The sequence below is a fragment of the Hetaerina americana genome, unplaced genomic scaffold, assembly GCF_022747635.1.
Source record: "Hetaerina americana unplaced genomic scaffold, ioHetAmer1.1.p SCAF_8, whole genome shotgun sequence".
Classification (NCBI taxonomy): Eukaryota; Metazoa; Arthropoda; class Insecta; order Odonata; family Calopterygidae; genus Hetaerina; species Hetaerina americana.
This window is the reverse complement of record NW_027287427.1, coordinates 70,825,473-70,831,793: the sequence shown is the minus strand read 5'-3', so window position 1 is coordinate 70,831,793 and position 6,321 is coordinate 70,825,473. Positions and strand designations below refer to the sequence as shown.

The 6,321-nt window shown below is 38.0% G+C and overlaps 1 non-coding gene across 1 annotated transcript; it reads left to right on the top strand.

Annotated features, from left to right (window-relative positions):
- Positions 1-5,487: 5,487 nt before the first annotated feature.
- LOC139698200 (U6 spliceosomal RNA) lies at positions 5,488-5,589 on the top strand. Its single transcript, XR_011702878.1, has one exon. It is a non-coding gene; the product is annotated as a U6 spliceosomal RNA (small nuclear RNA).
- Positions 5,590-6,321: the final 732 nt, after the last annotated feature.

Here is a 6,321-nt window from a genome sequence, read left to right as displayed (position 1 = left end):
ACTTTGTACTCAATGACACTAACTCACAGATATGTTGGTAAAATGCATGCATGTCGTAATAGGCAGTTTGTTTCATATTACGCATACTAAAAACCAATATGATTTCTTCCACAATATTCCATTTCTGTGGAAGGTACTGGACCAAAATTATCGTGTTGCGTGAAAGTTTCTTCATCCTCGTGTGAATTGCTTCTCGGAAGAATTCCGGGAAATCTCCCCAGCAAAATTTTATGCTTGTGTTTTCTGCCGTGCCAGAATATTCGCTCGTGTGTTCTTGGCATTAGGAAAGATACGTTTATGTGTTCTTTCTGCATTTGGAGTTAACGATTACCGCCCTATTGTCATGCTCAAGAACATGTGAGGTTTTTAGAACAGAAATCACGTAAGAAAGGTGTGATCAAAGTACGTGTAAATAGGAGGTGTAATCAAAGTAAGGAGGAGGTGGAGAAAAGTATATTAAGTGTCCAAGTTAGCTTTGGTGTGTTCTAACCATTACCTCTCGCTGTCGCCTTCATGGACCTAATGCATATTTTCCAAGTTCATCCGCTAACTTTCCTGCTTTCATAAAAAAACTATTATAGCTTATAATCAATAAAAAATAATCGACTTGGATATCTTCATCGCCTAGGTACTGGAATTATAATTCCCAGAAAATTAATTCAAAATCTTTAGACATTCATGGGAAAAATACGAACTTTTCCCCCTAATAGTTTCCCATCACCATCTCATAGATCTTGATTTTGGCACTTTTCGACCAGTCCGTTTCGAAGGAAAAACGTAATTACATATCCAATTCTTGCAAATTTCCATTTTTACCCGGTGAATAAATACGACCAAAGCGACTTCAATTCACCATAAATCGATCGATCGAAAAGTTATGGAATCGGGGACCAAATGCGTGGGCCGTTCAATAACACCTTAAATAATCCAAGGAATGGCGCTCGAAAGATCGGAGATTTGATTTTAATAACCCTCATCTCTCAATATACTGCTGCTGAAGTTTATGACATCGACATCAATATCTCGCGATCCACCGAAAAGGTGTATGGCAAGGGGTCCATGCACCAGGTGGGAGGGGTAAATAATCAGGAAAGATATTGGAGAGGAATTAAAAAGAGAAATACATTCACTAAAAAAATTATCAAACAACACGTTCACTTGTACATATACCGGAGGAAAATTTAATTCAAAATAAGGGTTGATTCATTCAAAAAATAACTTGTTTCTATGGAATGATTCAACCCTATTTATCGCGTGGTTTAATGTTCATAGTCAATGGAAGCAACAAACGGTTGTTCATTTAGAAAAATGGAAAACATGAGTTTTGTGCGTTGATTAAACACTTCTATTTAAAAGGTTGAACCCGACAGAGATCATTATCGAGTTGGATGGCACATCTGCTCCTTTGTTTGCGACATTACAATTTGGCGAATGAGTTTAAACGTGGCCGTACATCCAAAAATGATGAACATCGTTCGGGACGTCTAGTGGAAGTGGCTTTCTCCGAAATGATTGCCAATATCCACGATGTGGTTTCGAGTGATCGTCGAATCAGAGTTCGCGAAACAGTTGATACCACATGCATATCGCATGATACAGTTTTGTCAATTTTGCACGAAAAATTGGGTATGAAAAAAATCTCGACAAAATGGTTACGGCGTTTTCTCTCAGCGGAGAATAAACGCAATTGTGTGGTCGATTCGGAGGCTGGTTTGGCGCTTCTCAGTCACAATCCTGACTAGATTCCGCGTCGATACATAACTGTGGGCGAAACTTATATCTTTAACTCTTGCCAAGCGTTCTACTATTGAACGCTTCCTTTGAGGGCACATGACCTATCGATGATCTTAGTATGTCTATTTTTAGATATTATTTTACAAACTCCCCATCTTCTATATGTAGGATGAACTGAGTGAGAAAATTGTTATAATAATTTTTATGTCCCTATTCCCTTCCATCAGGACGCCATTGGTGATTTATTACTTGAAGCGCATGAGGAAATATATTTGCAATTTGCGGATCAGTGAAGTGCGGGGTGAGGCTTGGGATGGGTACTACGGCTCCAATTGCTCGATTTAAACGGCTTGAAGTGTAACTCTGCCTCTATCACCCTGTGTACGAACTGCTCATATCTGGAACTGGAAGATTTCGAGTCGAAATTATATTGTATTTGAAGAAAATTGTCCTCTTTGCCATTAATAAACTATATGTTTAAATTCTTAAATTCTGGAAAATCTTAGAATTTTATTTTTAAACTGATCAAAGTGAAAATATTTTAATTTTTAGGTTTATTTGTTATCATCTCGATCTGGGTCATTTTCATAAAATCAGTATTGCTGGTAAAACTGTGACCTTTAAATCGTTCAAATTTTGCGGAAGTAAATTATATATTGAGATTAATTAAATTTGGAGATAATCGCACAATAGGTTGCTGGCAGAAATGATATTGATAGATAAACAATTTTACTGATCCTAGATGGTGTTTTTAGATTTAGTTTCGTAATCCCATGTCTACCTTTAACTAGGGTTTCAAATGCTATTCGTGAGATCCAGATGTCCGCTTCTGAATTTTTGATTTAATTTGAAAATTTACGATTTAAATTGAAATATTTAAGTAGATATTTGTTTGTGTGCCTATAAAGAATAAATGGTAGTGAAACGGCCATTCATATATTACCTTCATGTAACCATTATTTTACTTAAAAGTTCCACTACTGTGTTATGGGGGGAACTCGAGGTTATCAAGTATAAGTAAATCATGAAATGTTATCGAATGTTATTTGATTAAAACATTTATTTCTCATTTTCTCAGTAATTGGAAGCTCTTGCAGGCCCTGGTGACGCTGGGATAACATCCTCTGCTGATTCAAAGGTCATGGGGTCAATGCTAGCTTAATTCTTTCATCTAGTCCTAGGGTGTTTTTAAATGTATTTCTTGGTAATTTCACAAATTAAAGATTCAGTGTGAAAGGTGATAAAGAATGTTTTCAGAATATTGATAATTTAATAAAAAAGAAAATAACAATACGGCCCAGAAATGGCGATTTATTTTTACCGCTACTCGTATTTCCATCTAAGTTTTACCCATATGTATATTAGACATATTTCGTGCATGAAAATATTACTTTATTTTATCTACCTTGAGGGGTTAGGATTTAGATGTCCATGAAAATTATTACTTTCTCTTAAAGACATGACAAAAAATAACCAAACAACAAAAAGGAACGCTTAAAAATACTAGATCCGTTCGTAGTTCAGTCTTCTCTTTGTTTCGAGACGTCATGAAGGGAGCTTGTAAAAATAAGACTATTACAAAATTTTCCACTTGGATACTTTCAATGGTTGGATTCGATGAGCCAGGTTTGGGTCGGTTGACTAGCGGAGCCCTTTTGACTCGGCTCCTTTCGATAATCCAGGGATGTTCGGGTAAAGAGCCGTTACTCGCATTCATAGAAAATAATAACTTCTTCCATGAATGAAAATAATAACCTCAGCCATGAATGAGAATCATCGCACCCAGAGGAGCAACTGGTATACTTCTGGGCTCGAAAGATATTTCAATTAAAATGCGAACTTTTAAACCTTAGAACTTGGCATCTTCATCTCCATGGCCCTCGATCCCGATCTTTTTCAGGCCCTTTCGTTTTGAGTGAAAAATATAACTGTCGAAAAAAATTCTACGTTTCGGCTTATATCCAAAGAAGCAGAATAATCAGATCCAAATAAATATGGATGGCAACGATGAGTTCCATTTTGTTTGACACAAACCCAATCGATTGTTGTGAATTCTTAAATTTTTTCACCTTCCGCGTGGGGATCAGAATATTCAGGTAGGTAAAAATGTCGCCGCACAGGACTCGAAATAATTCAACACCGACCAAAAAGTTATGAAGATACCCATTGTATTTTACTCCAGCCGAACTCCACCCAATGACCGCTACCTCCGACGCCACGCCACCTCTCGATGCCCCATCAACAAGCTCACTGCGTCTGTTGACAAATTTATCTCGCTAACTTTATCTCTTTCCTCGTTTGGTGAAACCAATGACGAGAAAGTAAAGGCGTCACAGCTTCCGTTTCCGCTTACGATCATTTTCCACTCCGTCAGGATACCGTGAGAGATTGATCCCTTGCGTCGCCCGAAGAGATTTCCCGGCTGTTCGCGAAAATCAGGAAAGCAGCGATCCTTGGGATGAAAATGCCGTGGCAGCTTCACCTCCCCACCGGCCCTGTTGGCAACAACTCACGGCACCAGAGGAGTTTGACGCCAGAGGACAAACAGACGGTCGCGTCGCCACTCGGACAAATACCTACGGAGGTCCGCGGATGAGACGCCGCAACAACTGGGAACATTCGTGACGTGAGTATTTTAGCATACGATAAGGAATTATCTGGGCTCGCGGTGTTTGCCTTACGTGCCGACGGCATGCTCACGGAGATCGTGATGATGTTGCCGCGAATCCCGATTGCCGCGAGTGAAAAATTGAATGTCTTTCCGGAAGCCGCACGAATGCCTCTCCCTTCTTTCCTTCGTGTTCTTGAAATGCCAAGGAAGCCTCTGCTATATAGCAAGCAATTGCAACTCTAAGTTAGGTGGAGGAGACGCCAATCTTAAGGCTGCGTTTTTTCTAAATTATTCCTAATACCAACTGCGTTGGGTCCATCGATGCCTGGGTGTAATTCATAATTAGTTATTGAGCTCAGTCTCGTGGTCGACGCAGAAACTTTCAATAGACCCTTTCCTCTGTCACATTCTATGCATTTTTAAACGTCGACGCCCTCAAATATGGCCTGTAGGCACCTCCTAAAAATGACATCTAAAGGGACGTTGTGCTTTTTAAAAATTAAAAGTTTACGGTCAGATGTAGTCATTAATTTAAATGATGTGTGTAGGATATTTATGCTTCTGAATTTTAGGAATATGTAACTTTCCTTAAGCGCTCCACAAAAGTCAATATTTTTTCCACTGGCATCTGCATCTTTCCCTGAAAATTTATTTATCATGGAGGCATTGGGTTGGTAGGTTACCTGTAATTAGAATAATTGTAGAGTTTTAACGTTTAATACCATTACACCTTTGATAAGATGGATTTTATGAAGGTGACCATTTTGTTTCTTCCAAGTTATTGGCGGACCACACAAAAGGTTTTTACTCGATGCCTTACGTATTAAGAAATTTTCAGCAACATTTTCATGAAATAGTTTTGAACATCCCTAAGTGGAGTATTTCATCAAATAAGTCATCAAAACATTTACGCTTTTCGATCTGGTTGTGATGATTTAGACGATGCAGTATATGTTTATATTTTTATAGGAATTAGATATTATGTAGCAGTAGATGAGAACCTTTCAGTCCTACCTCCAGTTTTCCTTGTGCAAAAACGATTACTCCTGCAATCGACCCCCAAATCAGAGAGTTGATTACATTAACTTGTTTGCCCACTCAAATAAATATTTTATATAAGATTTAAATAACAAATTTCCCAAGTATCGCTTCGGCGGTACATAAACTAAAAGTGGAACGATACAGAGAAGGTTAGCATGGCCCCTGCGCATGAATCTCTGGTTTCTGAGAAAACGCCCATCACACGAAGACAGAAAGAGAAATAACACACTGACAAAAAGAAATTATTAAGAATTTTGTGAAGTAAAATGGAATCAAAATCATTAACTGTTAATAGTGTTACATAAATACAATGAATTGGATACTTTTAATTGACAGTTTTTGTTTGCATGTGTGAAGAAATAAAGGCTTCACTATTGAGTGACTTGACAATTTTCTAGGATGAATGTTGCTTGTACGATTATTCATTCCATCCTAGGAGCTCTACGTTAATAATTTATAACTTTATGCCATATTTTGAACATTAATTATCATTGTTATGATGATGAGATGAGGTATATCTGCGATATTGAATTCTCAGCATCGTGCCGTATATATCAGGACAAAACTCAAAGGGGACAATTGTCGATAGGTCTCTAGGGATGATCTTAAAATGGGTTTTTTGCTAGATTATCGCCCTAGCTACCGTATAGTATCTTAGCGTTACTCATTGCTAGCAATGGACTAGTCGTTTCTACACTGCATCCAGTGAACTTCGTTAGTAATTGATTATTTTGCTTTAGAAGAGTCTATAAGGAGATTCTATTTGATATCGCTCGAATTATGCCCAGAAAAAGATTATTAGGGACAATGAGATATCCAGATTTCTCGGATACCCTGTCATACCCGAGGTTTTCTCCGCGGTTTCTTTCTATATCTTATACTACAAGCTGCCACGAGGAGCTGTGCTGATACAAATAATCGATGATCACAGACAG